The 15,165-nt window shown below is 41.4% G+C and overlaps 1 long non-coding RNA gene across 2 annotated transcripts in view; it reads left to right on the top strand.

The window, feature by feature from the left end:
• LOC138433367 (uncharacterized) overlaps window positions 1–13,241 on the top strand; it is a 31,157-nt gene extending 17,916 nt beyond the window's left edge. The window contains exons 6-7 of one of the 2 annotated variants that reach the window (XR_011254283.1): window positions 7,827–7,925; window positions 12,520–13,241. This is a non-coding gene — a long non-coding RNA (uncharacterized lncRNA). The remainder of the gene's footprint in view (window positions 1–7,826; window positions 7,926–12,519) is intronic. The other variant, XR_011254284.1, reaches the window with a different exon arrangement.
• The last annotated feature ends 1,924 nt before the right edge of the window (window positions 13,242–15,165 follow it).

The following is a 15,165-nucleotide window of genomic DNA, read 5'->3' as shown; positions in this document are numbered from 1 at the left end:
GGGCAGTGAAAAAAAAGAACAAGGGGCCTACAGAGAAGGGCACAGATTTCCGGGATAACATCCTGTTTAGCAAGTGCAGTTCCTTAGGCCAGGCATGAGCACAGTGGTCTCTGGTGTGTATAGAGAAGCTAAGGTCTGAGTGGGCAGCACAGGCGAAGAAAGAATACCAGTTCATATCTAGAATTGCCATGAGTGTGTGTGCACGAATATGTGTGTGTGTGTGTGTGTGTGTGTGTGTGTATGTCTTAGGGAGGGCTTCTCAGAGAGGTGGACAGACAGGAGACTTCATGATCTATACTGTCCTAAGGTGCCTTAAGAAATATACTCAGACTCTTTTGATTCCAAGTGACAAACTCAATGAGGGCAATCTTAGAGAAAATGGGTATTTATTGGCTCATAAGGTGCCTTTGAAGACAGCCAAAAGTAAGGGTTCCAATAATGTCCATCTCTTTTCATTTCTAATGTCAACTTTTCTCCACTGGTCAGTTAGCCTCACTCTCAAAGCCAAGCTCCCCTCACAGGCTGGAAACATGGCTGCCAGGAACCTGGGTCTCACACCGTGGGAGTTTCCCTATCAGAAAGGCACCAAAGGCTTCTTTTCTCATGTCCCAGTTTTAGTTCCCAGGAAAAGACTGTGATTGGCTCTGTTCTTGTGAGGAGCCTGCCCCTGGCCTAAGACTGAATGCAATGGCTAAGAGAGCAGGGTCTTGGAAGAAGGAAATGCTTCCACCAAAACCACCGTAGTTGAAGTGTAAGCCGTGTGTTTTCCAGAGGAAGAGCCAACAGCAATCCTGTCTGGGTGTTTTGCATAAATTAACTATTCTGCACAACAACCCCAACAGGTGTTACTATATTTACTGTTATAGTCATTGTTACCCTTAAGAATTATTACCTCAGGAAACCAAGTTACAGAGAGATTGAGGAACTTCCATAGAACACGCAGCTAGTAAACAGCAGAGATGGAGCTGAGATTTATTCAATCTAGCTTCAATCTAGCTATTGCAATCTGGCAATATGGCAGATAGCAATGAAGCTATTCAATCTAGCTTCAGACCCAGTATCTTCCTATTCTGTTATTTTGCCTGTTCACTTCAGAGGGAAGAAAGCATGGTGTAGGGCTATGAGAAAGAAACCTGGACAGTTTTCTCCTGCAAAGATCCAAGGCCTGAGCTGAGGAGCCCGTGGAAGATTGGTCCAATGTCATGGAAATCTGGAATAAGAAATACCACCACTCATTTTAATCTCACTGAAGATATCTGAAAAGGAATGTTTCATTTTAACTTCTTTTTTTCTTCCATCTTTATTTACTTAAAGTAGAATTAGATGAAGCCAAGAAAAGCATGAAAGAACAATGAGGTCCCATTTTCACCTATTAAATATTTAAGCAGCAGTGTAATAGTCATGCTGATAATTGTGGGGAGATGGCTTGCTTCTAAATGCTGGTAACAGGACAAAGCAGTCCAACCAGTGAAAAAATTATTTGGCCATGAGGATGAAGAGCTTTAAAAGCTTTCTTTAACTTTGACCTGATCACCCCACTCTTTAGAAGCAGCTCATGAAATCACAAAATAAAACCTAGCTAGTGCCATGTGTAAGAGACATATCTAAAATAGTGCTCCTCAGACAGACTGAAAGTAGAAGAGAAGGAAAAAATAGAAAACAGAATAAACATCACACATGCAAATACAAGTAACAACAACAACAAAAAAGAGTTATGATTTTAATATCAGACACAGCTGAACTCACAGAAAATCAGAAAACAAGCCGCAGGAGAAAATGTTGTAATGATAAAGGCTGACAGTCACAGTGAAGATCTGTCATAAATATTTATGCACCAAAAATAAAGTATCAGAATTTATAATGCAAAAAAAGAGGAAGTACCTGGAGACATGGACAGAAATATAGTAATAGTAGAAAATTCTCACTTACCTCTCTTAGTCTATGATCAATAAATCACACAATAAGGAAGGATATGAGGACTTGATTTGTTGAATTAGTAAGATAGATCAAATTAAAAGACATCAAGCTTCATACCTTGAAAACCTAGAATATACTCTTGTTAGTGCCTGTTGATCATTAACAAATGACCACATGACAGGCTGATAAAAACAAATGAACAAAATCTCAGTACATTTCAAAGTAGGATGAATATAGTTAACATTCTCTAATCATAATGCAGTGAAACGAGAAAGTAATAGCAAAATCTGAGACTGAAAAGCAATAGAAAAGTTGAAAATTAAATAAAGAAACAAACTAAAAGCTACATCTGAACGGAATATTCTTCAGTCTTTAAAATGAAGGAAACTCTGACATATGCTATGATATGACATGAATGAACCTCGAAGATACTATGCTAAGTGAAATAAGCCAGTCACAAATCCGGAATGACTTCACTTACATGAGGTACCCAGAGTAGTCAAATTAATAGAGACATGTGTAATGGTTGTTTCCAGGGGCTGAGAGGAGTAGGGAAAGAGGAGTTGTTTAATGGGTATAGTTTCAATTTTGCAAAATGCAAAAGTTCATCTGATATATTGCACAACATTGTGAACATACTAAACACTACTGAACTGTGCATTTGAAAAGGGGTGCGATGATAAATTTTGTAATACATGTATATTTTAAGAAATTTTCTCTTTGTTAAGTCTCAAAGTGTAAAATATCTTTTAGGGGCGGGGCAGGGGAAGGATAATTCCCAAGGAAATAGCGCAAAAGACAATTCAAAGGAATGAGCATTTTTGTGGTTCTCAGCTAAGTTTCACATAATCTTCAGGGGAGGATTTAGAGGGATAAAAAGGAACAAGCTCTGAAACTGATGCATTGACATGGCTCAAAAAAGTGTTGGTTTTCTGCCTGCACTTATTCAACAAGCATACATGCCAGGCCCTATATTAGACCCTGGAAAGACCAAAAAGAGTTAGTCTGTCCTCAGTGAGGGCAGCCTGCAGGGAGGCAGGCCTAGGGGAGACATGTACTTCATGAACTACAATCAGGCTGGACCGTGCCTGAAGGGCTCCAGGAAGGGGCTCCAGGAAGGGGCGGAGGAGGAGCAGGAGGCCCTACCGGGGCCAGGACATGGGAGGCTGGCCTCTCAAAGAAGGCTGAAATTTCACCAGAGGAAAAGTGCTGTGAAGGGCAATATAGGCAGAGGAAACTGCAGTTCAAAGGCCCAGAGAACAAGACTGAAAATTCTGTTCAGCCCCACCAGGTACTTCCAAGCAGAAGGAGAAGGAGAAGAAGTACAAACAGCCAAGGGTGGGTCCTTCTCCTCTCTGAAGTTAACCCCCTCCTCACCTGGATTTCTGGTTGTGGCCCCCTCGTGGTGATCATAGTTAAGTCATCTCACCTCCCATCAACAAAATGCCACCTGGGTTCACGGGGATCAAATGAGACATAGTGTGTTAAGAGTTTGGAGCCTCACACACAGTCAGCACACAAGAACCACTGGTGCACATTTTTTATAGATGAAGGAGCATTCTCCAACTCACCTTTATCCCTTATTCTCTTAGGAGGCTTTGTTGGGCTTGATTCTTTCTTTCCTGAAGTTTCTTCCAAGATTCCCTCTACACACTTACACATAAGTTATCAGCTCCCCGAGGAAAGAGAGAAAGTTGACTCTTCCTGCTCTCTCCAGGATCTGACACTCGTCAAATAGAATGGCCTCCTTAGCTTCTGGCGGCCTGATCAGAGTCACAGCCATTCCACAGTACCAACCACGGTACCACGAACGGTTGGAGCCCCAGCAAACATTACAGAGGTGGCCACATCTATCTTCTGGTGTTTGGGGTTTTGTCTCCTGTACATGGCAGGCAGCATCCTTTGAACCTGGGAACTTAGTTTATTTGTTAACTCATTGACGTGTCAATAAACAATGGCAAAGGTTGCATTAGTGCCAAATGCAGTGAGGTCCAGGACAAGGAGCACCTAAGCTTCACAGAGGAGCAGCATGAACTGGGCTTGGAGTCAAGAAAGGACAAAGGGTTTAAAGAAAGAGAATACAGTTAAGGAGGAGAGCTTGGGGCCACTTGCAACAGTTTCAAGGTTGACCAACTGTTTTTCATAAGGCCATGCCTGGTGGCAGGGACATAGCCTCTGTTAACCTCCTCCAGAGGGTTCTTTGCAAATCCTCCTCTCACTGCCTCAGCCCTCTTGGCCTTACATCATTGGCCAGAGCTTTTTCCCTAAGGAGAACAGAGTGCTGCCAGAGTCCCAGAGTGAGTGGTGATGCAGCAGAGATTAGGATCTGACTGAGTTACAGTCCTAGCTTTTCTATTCTTAACTCTTAGGCTTTTATGGAGCTCTGGGAGTTGAGCTGCCTTTTAAAAGGCCAAAGGCATGGTGGGTACAACTTGCTCACCATTAGGGAAAAAAATTAAGTTAGAGCTCCGAGTCATGGCTGACATTAGAATAAATTCCAGATGGCTGAAACCTTTGAATGTAAAATATAAAATCATCAAAATAGTAAAAGAAGAAGATAGATGAATATTTATTAATATCATTTTGAAGTGGAAGGGAGTAGAGAAGACCATTCTAAGTTCAATACCAAAGGCAGATAATAAAGAACAAATTGACACTGGTTTTAAAAAAAAATCATGCAAAGAAGTCTGGCACAAAAGGAGAAATGTTAAGAAAGAACTTGAATTTCAAAATTTCTGTGTTACTGGAACCTGGGCCATTCCTTGGGATTGTTAATTTGGAAACTGCATTTGAAGTATCTAATGAAATTTCTCCCTTCCTTATCCTCACACCTATACTGATCACCAAGCTATGGGGGAGATTCACCTCAAACCAGGTTCTTTGGCCCGAGGTAAGGTCTTGTTCCAAATAGCTAAAGTCCAGAAAGGGTAGAGGATTGTCATACCCAAAAGACAAGACAGGTCCTCTTCTTTCTTACCTACACCCACCTCATCTATTTCCAACCAACACACTCCACTCCTCCCACAAAGTTACTACATGGGGGCTCAGTAAACAAAACAGACAAAAATAAGAATGCACAATAAAGACATGGACAAATATCTAGAAAACTACACATTTGAATAAAGTCAGGATAATGAAATAGGACCATCACAATCCACTATCAGAAAAACTAACATCAAGAAACAGAATTAGGGACTTCCCTGCTGGTCCAGTGAGTGAGATTCTGAGCTCCCAATGCAAGGGGTCCAGGTTTGATCCCTGGCTAGAGAATTAGATCCTTCATTCGGGAACTAGGAGTTTGCATGCCACAACTAAAGATCCTGCATGCTGCAACAAAGATCAATGATCCTGAGTGATGGAACTAGGACCTGAAGCAGCCAAACAAATACTAAATAAGCAGAATTAACAAATACTAAAGAACAGGACTTCAGATTCAGTGCAATTAATAGGTTCACAAGAAATGTGAAAGGATATTTCATATATTAAAAAAAATCAACTGGAGATTTTGGAAATCTAAGAACTCAGTTTTCCAAATAAAAATTCAATGGACTAATCACAAAATAGATATTGCTAAAGGGTGAATAACAAAGTTGAAAGATCAAATGAAAAAATTCTCCCAAAATGCAGTTCAAAAGAACAGAGATGGTCAGTATAAAAGAAAAGTTAGATAGAAATTCCCTGGCAGTCCAGTGGTTAGGACTTGGCGCTTTCAATGCCAGGGCCTGGTTTCGATCACTGGTCAGGGAACTAAGATCCCACAAGCCCCATGGTGCAGCTAATAATAATAAAAGTTAGAAGACAGAGGTCAGTTTGTTTCACTGCCAGTAGTTTGCCAAACTCTCTGCTTAATGGCTTTCAGTGTTCTCATTTGTAAGATGGAAACAATAATTATACCTACTTCATAGGTTTCTGGGAATTAAATAAGGTTCTGTGTCAAGTACTTTGCTCACTGCCTTCACACAATAAGGAGCCAATAAATGTTACTGTTGATAATAATGTGGTTGTTGATATAGGTGCTGAGAATGAAGGAGGTCATGTTTATTCAGCACCTACTGTGCACACAGCAAGGCTGAGTCTTAAAGGGACTTAGAGGATTTCATTTAGTTATTTTTATTACTTAATAAAAAACACCTCATGTTGGCATAGAAAAAAAGTGGGGAATCCATGGAGGATGGATCCAGAGATTCTACCATCCTATTTTATAGGGATTTCAGAAAGGGAGAACAGAGGGAATGGAAGGGGAAAAATTAAAAAAGAAAGCAATGACATATTGTTTCCTAGAAGTGAAGAAAGGAATAAGCTTTCACAGTGAAATGGCCCACTGAGCACCAAGAATAACTTTTTTTAAAAAAGACCTACACTTGGATTCTGTCAACTCAATATTCAGGAAACTAAGATCATGATATTTGGTCCCATCACTTTATGGCAAATAGATGGGGGGAAAGTCGAAACAGTGACAGATTTTATTTTCTTGGACTCCAAAGTCACTGTGGACGATGACTACAGCCATGAAATTAAAAGACGCTTACTCCTTGGAAGGAAAGCTATGACAAACCTAAATGATGTATTAAAAAGCGGAGACATCACTTTACAAACAAAGTTTCATATAGTCAAAGCTATGGTTTTCCAGTAGTCATGTATGGATGTTAGAGTTGGACCGTAAGGAAGGCTGAACGCTGAAAGATTGATGCTTTCGAACTTCTGTGGTGCTGGAGAAGACTCTTAAGAGTCCCTTGGACAGCAAAGAGATCAAACCAATCAATCCTAAAGGAAATCAACCCTGAATATTCATTGGAAAGACTGATGATGCTGAAGCTGAAGCTCCAATACTTTGACCAACTGTTGCGAAGAGCCTACTCATTGGAAAAGACCCTGATGCTGGGAAAGATTAAGGGCAGGAGGAGAAGGGGGCGACAGAGAATGAGATGGCTGGATGGCATCACTGACTCAATGGATGTGAGTTTGAGCAAGCTCCAGGAGATAGTGAAGGACAGGGAAGCCTGGCGTGCTGCAGTCCACTGGGTTGCAAAAAGTCAGACATGACTTAGTGACCGAACAACAGCAGCAACACCTGGATTAATTACGATGAAATTTCAAAATACCAAGCAAAAGGAAATGCCAAGCAATTTCATTCCATTTCCTTACATCTGTAAGTGCATATTTCTAGGAGGACCCAGAACAAATATCCAGTTCTCAAAAGAGCAACCAAAAAGCAAGTTGAAGAACACTCCCTCCAAGAAGCCAATGCCTTCAAAGGGGTGTGTGTGGGGGGGTGCTGGTTGGAGGGGCTTGACCCCTAAGTAAGACCTTCCCTCAAAGGTTGTTCCTCATCTGGATCTTTAATTTTAAAATACCATGTTGGCATATGGGGGAAAAAAGAAAAAGAAAGGTTAGGAAGCCTGGAGGGTGGGTCCAAAATGTTTGCCATCCTATTTAATAGGAATTCCAGAATAAGAGAAAAGAAGGAGTAGTCCCTTTCACTCCTTTTTCTTGCATATTTGGAGAAGGAAAATTTTAACCAAGCTCAAAACCAGCCTGCCCTTAACTCAGACAGCATATTATTATACTTTCTTCTCTCTCAGAGGAACATCTGCAAAGGTTTTCCTCCAGGAATGTGCCTGCTATTTAAAAAGTCTCTGTGACTCAAAATGCTAGTGGCATTTGCTACTCTGAAAATCTAGCTGAAGAAATGGGGCAGAGGGCAGGTCTTGAGAGCCCACTGCAGCCTTAGAGCTTTGGAAACGTGGAGATGTCCTGATCAGGTACAAGCCCCATCAGGGTGGCTGGAGACTTGGGTGGGAGACTCAGCTCCACTACTTCCAACTGTGTGATCGAGGCAGATCCCCTTTGCTTTCTGAGCCTCTGTGTCCTGGTCATCGAAATGGGAACACATTTGTTCTGTTTCCCAGGGTAATTCTGATGCTAAGATGGTAAATCATGAAGGCACACTGAGACAGCAAGCTCTAATCCAAGGGTCACATATGCAGATGCCTTCAAGGACCACTCAGGTAAGCAAATTTGTGAAGTGGCCAGCTTAACATACTAGGGAATGGTGGAGACACTGACCCACTCCTGGAAGCCAAATTTGGCCCTGAATCACCAGGTTGTGATCCTTGCTCCAAACAGAAATAAGGATACTTAGAACGAAGCAGCTCTCAAAACTGATGTAAAATAAAATTATTTTTTTTTTTTTGCCCTATTATGGGTTCATTTGTGTCATCTTGTCGCAATAAATAAATTAATTAATAGCAAGTGGAAGTTCCGGGACTTTCCTGGTGGTCCAGTAGTTAAGAATCTGCCTTGCAGTGTAAAGGATGCAAGTTTGATCCCTGGTCAGGGAACTAAGATCCCACATGCCTCAGAGCAATTAAGCCCACGCACCACAACTAGAGAGTCTGTGTACCACAGTGAAAAAGCCCATATGCTGAAACTAAGACCTGATGCAGAAAAATAAAGAAGTAAATAATTTTTTTTTGTAAGTGGAATTCCTAACCCCAAGAATGTGACCGTATTTGGAAATAGGGTCATTGCAGATGTAATCAGTTAAGATGAGTTCATACTAGAGTAAGATTGGCCACTAATCTGACTGATGTCTTTAGAAGGAGGCAGTCACGTGAAGACAGAAAGACACAGGGAGAAGCCACTTTAAGACGGAGGCAGAGAGGGTAGCGATCACCCACCTACGAGCCGAGGAGTGCCAGGATTGCAGGCCACCGGGGGAAACAAGGGAATGAATTCTCCCTCAGAACCTCAAAGGGAGCTAATCTCACCCTCATCTTGATTCCACACTTCTAGCCTCCAGAACTGTGAGAAAATAGATTTCTTCTGTTCTAAGTCGCCTGGTTTGTGAGACTTTGTTATGGCAACCTGGGGAAACGAATACACTCCCCTAGACGGAACTTTGTTTTACAAGAGGCCTAAATGTCTGATTTTCATCATGAGTCAGTGACTCTCCCAGCTTAAGTGCTCGCAGGGTCAAGGGCTAGGGTGAGGTGTGTCAGGTGGCAGGGCCCCCCCGCTTCCAGGTGCAATCAGTCTCCAGTTCCTGCAAGGGCTGATCCTGACAGCAGATGCCTGCTTAAGAGGTGGGCACCTCTGGCCATGCCAGGCTGTGTGACAGTAGTCCTGCTGGAATGCTTGATCTAAAATCTTTGAATGGTGCTGTGAAGCTGGCTTCCCAGGTGGCATTAGTAGTAAAGCACCCACCTGACAATACAGAAAATGTAAGAGACTCCGGTTTGATCCCCAGGTCACAGGTTAGATCCTTGGGTTGGGAAGATCTTCTGGAGGAGGGCATGGCAGCCCACTCCAGTATTCTTGCCTGGAGAATCCCATGGACAGAGGCGCCTATCGGGCTATAGTCCCTGGGGTCACAAAGAGTCAGACATGAATGAAGTGACTTAGCACACTTTCACTCCTCTAAGGCCTACATCCCCTGCCCTCCAACCCTTCACCTTTCCCTATTAAGATGGCATTTAATCCTGAATTCCTAAGCCACCTTAGGAAATTTTATTTATTTTTACCTTGGGTATCTCCCATGTATGTATGAGAGAGACAGATTAACAAACTTCTGTCTGCTTTGCTCTTGTTTATCTGTGTTCTATTACGAGTCTCAGACAGGAATTCAGACGGGTACAGAGAAAATTATTTTCCCTCTTCTACAGTTTCTGGGGATGAGAAGGGACCACTGAGCCACCCTCCTCAGATGGAATCCTAGGAACATTGGCAGATGGGTAAGACTTCATCCCAAAGTCAGTGTTCCTGGAACTCTCTGTATGGCTCAGTCAAGAGAGAAAGGCAAAATTTTATGTAGGCCCTTCCTTTCCAATTTCAAATTAGCAGGAGAAAAACACTACTGAGTTCTTTGGGACTTCCCTGGTTGCCCAGTGGTTAAGACTCCTCTTTGCAACACAGGGAACTCAGGTTTGATCCCTAGAAAGGGAACTAGAGCTCTCATGCCACAACTAAAGATCCTATATTCCTCAACTAAGATCCAGCCTAGCCCCACCCCACAAAAGAATTAGTTCTCTGAATTGTGACGCTTATGAATTTTGTTTTTGGGGTACACTTTGATCAGAAAGATCCCCTGAAGGAGGGCATGGCAACCCATTCCAGTATTTTCTTGCCAGGAGAATTCCATGACAGAGGAGCCTGGCAGGCTGGCTACAGTCCATGGGGGTGCAAAGAGTCGGACATAACTGAACAACTAACACAACACTTTGGTTATCTATCCTTTCCCTCCTGGAAACAGCTATTACTTTTTTATTTGTCTCATGTTGTGTCCTGAGACCTCAGCTTGAAAGCAGGCTGTTGGTTCTTGTGTGTACAGGTGGCTCAACAATCAGGTTGGGGGGCGCCAAGAATGTAGCCAAACAGGAATGTGGGCCACACCCCATTTGCAGCTCTCCTCCTACGGACTATTGCCAGCTTGCAGGGGAGGTAAGCCTTTTTTTCTTTCAGCGATCTTTGTATTTCTGGGTCTTAGGGGAGCTGCACATTTTGCACCCTTTTTCGGGACAGCTCTCATGTCCGTAGTTAAGTCGTGAAAGGTCTGGTTTCGAGTCACTTGGTAGTTATATTTGGTTTGAAAGAAAAGGTAGAGAGATAATTTTTAAAAAGCAGCTCAATATTGCCAGAAATATTTGCTGTTTGTACTTGCTGAAATGTGATAAAATAACATATTGAAAGAATTTTTAAAAAAAGAACTCTATGGTCAGAAGGTGCTTCCCAGGTGGCTCAGTGGTAAAGGAATCCACCTGCCAATGCACGAGACGAGGGTTCAGTCCCTGGGTAGGGAAGATCCCCTAGAGAAGGAAATGGCAACCCACTCTAGTACTCTTGCCTGGGAAATTCCATGGACAGAAGAGCCTGGTGGGCTACAGTTCATGGGGTCGCAAAGAATCAGACACGACTTAGTGATTAAACAATGGTCAGAAGATGCCCTTCCTAATTGGAAGCTGATATTCAGAGCCTGATAGAAGTTGTTTTTGTTTTTGTTTTTTAAGACTTCTCTGTCCTCTCTATTTGACAGTGTTCTTCCCGGGACTTTCCAATCAACTGAAACCCTCTTCTCAAAGCTCTGCTGATTACATTCCACCAATTTTGTCCGCTTCCTTTTTTAAAAAAGTTTTTTTTATTTCTTTATTTATTTTTGGCTGCACTGGGTCTTCATTGCTGTGTGCCGGCTTTCTCTAGTTTCAAAGAGCAGGGGCTACTCTCTAGTTGCAGTGCGCAGGCTTCTCATTTCGGTAGCTCCTCTTGTTGCAGAGCACAAGCTCTAGGTGTACGGGCTTCAGTAGTTGCGGTACACGGGCTCAGTAGTTGTGGCATGTGGACTTAGTTGACTTGCGGCACTTGGGATCTTAGTACCCGAACCAGGGATTGAACCCGTGTCTCCTGCACTGGTAGCAGATTCTGAGCCAGTGGGCCACCAGGGAAATCTCTCCACTTCCTTTTTGTCAGCATGATTTTGCTGCAGATAATTTGAAACTTCATTGGGAAAACTTAGGATCTCACCAAACTGACTCCTCTAAGACCCCTTCCTTTCCATATTCTCTCTGCTCCTCCTTCCTTCTTTTGCCACCTTGCATCTTCCATTCAGCTCCTTTGAATCCTATACTAAGCCCCATCAAACGCCTACCTCTTCCAGCCCTCTGTCCACCCTACCAGACCTTTTCCTTCCCACTTTGGCCCCTCAACTCCCTACAGACACTTGAACTTAAGGTCCCTTACCCCACATCAGGGGCTTTCAAGGGGTTCAAACACCCCTCAAAGCAACTATGGAAAAGGAACTAGGAGCTTTTGGAATCTGAGAAAGTGAAATTTCTTAAAAGTCTTCTCCTTGAATACAAGTGAAAACCTTAGCCAAGTAGTGGGTAATCAACCTATTAATCTGCCAGAAACACAATTTGGATCCAACTGTTCTTTTGTGAATTAATACACCTAACATATGGCTAAAATTTTAAGATAAAAGCTGTAAGATTTCAGTTTGTGTTTGTCTTGTGTGTTTATGTATGCCTATACTGTTTAGTCAGTAAGTTGTGTCCCACTCTTTGCAACCCTATGGACTATGGCCCACGAGGCTTCTCTGTCCCTGGGATTTCCCAGGCGAGAATACTGGAATGAATCTCCATGTCCTCCTGCAGGGCGTCTTCCCGACCCAGAGATCAAACCCACATCTCCTGCATTGGCAGGCAGATTCTTTACCACTGAGCCACCAGGGCAGCCCCAATTAGTAAAAGAACTCTATTTAATTGACTTAAAGGAAAATAAATACTTATATAAATTAAATATTCTCTCAGAGAAATATAGAAACCCAGTGTTTTTCAAGTTCACGTGGCAGGTAATCTTTGGCAAATAAGAATATTACTGGTTTAATGAAACAAAAATAGGCATGTCTTCAGGGATGTTAGTATCAAATGTTATACATATATACAACTTTTGTTCTACCTGGGTTTACTAGTCAGGAAGAAACATAATTTAAAATAATTTAACTTGTATAATATCTCATGAAATTGTCACCACTTATCCAAACATAATTGTTAAGAACAAAGGAATTAACTAAATGTAGATGAAATAAAAGTTTATAAATTAACTTTTCAGACTTCCTCGGTACAGTGGATAAGAATCTGCTTGCCAATGCAGGGGACACAGTTTTGATCCCTGGTCTGCAAAGATTCCACATACCTCGGAGCAACTAAGACCATGCACCGCAACCACTAAGCCCACGCTCTAGAGCCCAGAAGCCCAGCTACTAAGCTCATGTGCCGCAACTTCTGAAGCCCAGGCACCTAGAGCCTGTGCGCCACCACAACAGAAATTACCGCAACGAGAAGCCTGGCACAATACAACGAAGAACAGACCCTGCTCGTCGAAACTAGAGAAAGCCATCATGCAGCGACAAAGACCCAGCACAGCCAAAAATTTTTTAAATAAATAAAATTTTAAAAATAAATTTTAAATGAACTTTTCAACAATTATGTCTTATAAAATATAAAGTAGTTTATAATAGCTTCCAAAATCTTTTTGGTCGCTTGAAATGTCCACTGAATATCTAGATAATTTCTAAATAAAATAATATTCTGAAACTTTACTAAACGTAAGTGTAGCTTTTACATCCTTAAAGTGTCCAGTTCAGGTTAAGGAAGCTGAACTAACTGTTTCAATGGATGATGGAAAACATATAACAAGATGTCAGGAAATCCAAAGCAATATGGATGAAGTCTTTTTAGCATCCTGCAGTACATTGCCAAATATGATTTTAAATCTCAAGTATGCTATTTAAATAGAGAATAAATGAGTGCTTTCTTGCTATATAAATAAAATGCTTGATTTTTACACATAGAAAACAAGAAAGCCTAAGTTTGCTCACTTTTGGTCTCTAATTATAAACAGAAAAAAATTGGTTCTAATAGTAAGCATCCTTTTGCTACATTAAAAAATTGTACAACGTGGAAGCCTATGATTCTGGATGTTATGAAATGACATAGTCACAAGTTTGCCACCTCTGGAATGTTGGTGTGACAGACAGTTCCAATTGCTTTTCTTAGTTTTTACTAGAAATTAAAGTCTCTAAGCCTGGTGGCTCAGATGGTAAAGCGTCTGCCCACAATGCAGGAGACCCGGGTTCGATTCCTGGGTCGGGAAGATCCCCTGGAGAAGGAAATGGCAATCCACTCCAGCACTCTTGCCTGGAAAATCCCATGGGTGGAGGAGCCTGATAGGCTATAGTCCTTGGGGTCACAAAGAGTTGGACTTCCCTTTTACTTTCACTTTTCAAGAGTTAAGAATTCTAATTAATGCATATAATTAAAAGCAGTAGGAACAAAAACTATGCCAAGTATACAAGGCATGTAGGGTATGATTTTAAGTAAGAAAAATTATGAGGTATGGAGACATATTTTTGTTAAGAAAAAAATGAGAGTGATTTTGTCCTAAAATAGAATAACTGGTTGTTCCAGAATGAGAAAGACAAGAATAAAGGAGGAGAGAGGTGGAATTGGAGGAAAGTAATCAGAAGGTATACTTCCCTGGTGGCTCAGAGGTTAAAGCATCTGCCTACAATGTGGGAGACCCAGGTTCAATCCCTGAGTCGGGAAGATTCCCTGGAGATGGAAATGGCAACCCACTCCAGTATTCTTGCCTGGAGAATCCCATGGAGGGAGGAGCCTGGTAGGCTACAGTCCATGGGGTTGCAAAGAGTCAGACATGACTGAGCTACTTCCCTTTCAATCAGAAGGTATAAACTTCCAATTATAAGAGAAACAAATACTAGAGATGTAATGTACAATATAATCAATATAATTAACACTGCTGTAATTATGTGTGAACATTGTAAAGGAAATAATTTCTTATGATTCATGTTGTTTTGTCAGATCTTTGATTACTTAAGGAAATAAGTCTTCTCCAGCTACTGTGTTATCACTTATTTGTGGAATCTGAAAAATACTAGTGAATACAACAAAAAAAGAAACAGGCTCACACATTAGAGACCAAACTAGTGATTACCAGTTGGAGTTAGGGAAAGGGGGGCAGAACATAATAGGGGTAGAGGGTTAAGAGGTACAAACCACTATATGTAAAATAAATGTTACAAGGATACATTGTATAGCATAGGAAATATGGCCAATATTTTAAAATAATTGTAAATGGAGTATAACCTTTAAAATTTGTGAATTACTATGTTGTACACATGAAATTTACATAATATTATAAATCAGCTATGCCTCAACACAAGTAAAAGGAAAAGAAAAGCAAATCTTCTATGTTAAAAGAGCTGAATTTCTTTTTACTACTATATAATTTCCATATTTGCCTTTGAGAGCTTTGTCATTTTTGGTTAAATGGATAACTAAGTGTTATTTCACAGTGACCTATGCTACTAGTTAACCAAGTGTTTTGAAATCTTTTGATATTTTTGAAAAAACTTGTTTTTATAATTCAGTCACTAAGTCGTGCCTGACTTTTTGCAACCCATGAACTCCAGTACGTCAGGCTTCCCTGTCCTTCACTGTCTCCCAGAGTTGGCTCAAACTCATGTCCACTAAGTTGGTAATGCTATCTAACCATCTCATTCTCTGCTGCCCTCTTCTTCTTTTGCCTTCAATCTTTCCCAGCATCAGGGTCCTTTCAGTGAGTCAGCTCTTCAAATCAGATGGCTAAAGTATTGGAACTTCAACTCCAGCATCAGTCCTTTCAATGAATATTTAGTGTAGATTTCCTTTAGGATTGACTGCTTTGATCTCCTTG

The sequence above is a fragment of the Ovis canadensis genome, chromosome 2 (assembly GCF_042477335.2).
Source record: "Ovis canadensis isolate MfBH-ARS-UI-01 breed Bighorn chromosome 2, ARS-UI_OviCan_v2, whole genome shotgun sequence".
In the NCBI taxonomy this organism is placed as follows: Eukaryota; Metazoa; Chordata; class Mammalia; order Artiodactyla; family Bovidae; genus Ovis; species Ovis canadensis.
Note: the sequence above shows the minus strand (reverse complement) of the source record. Positions and strands in the feature narration are given on the sequence as shown.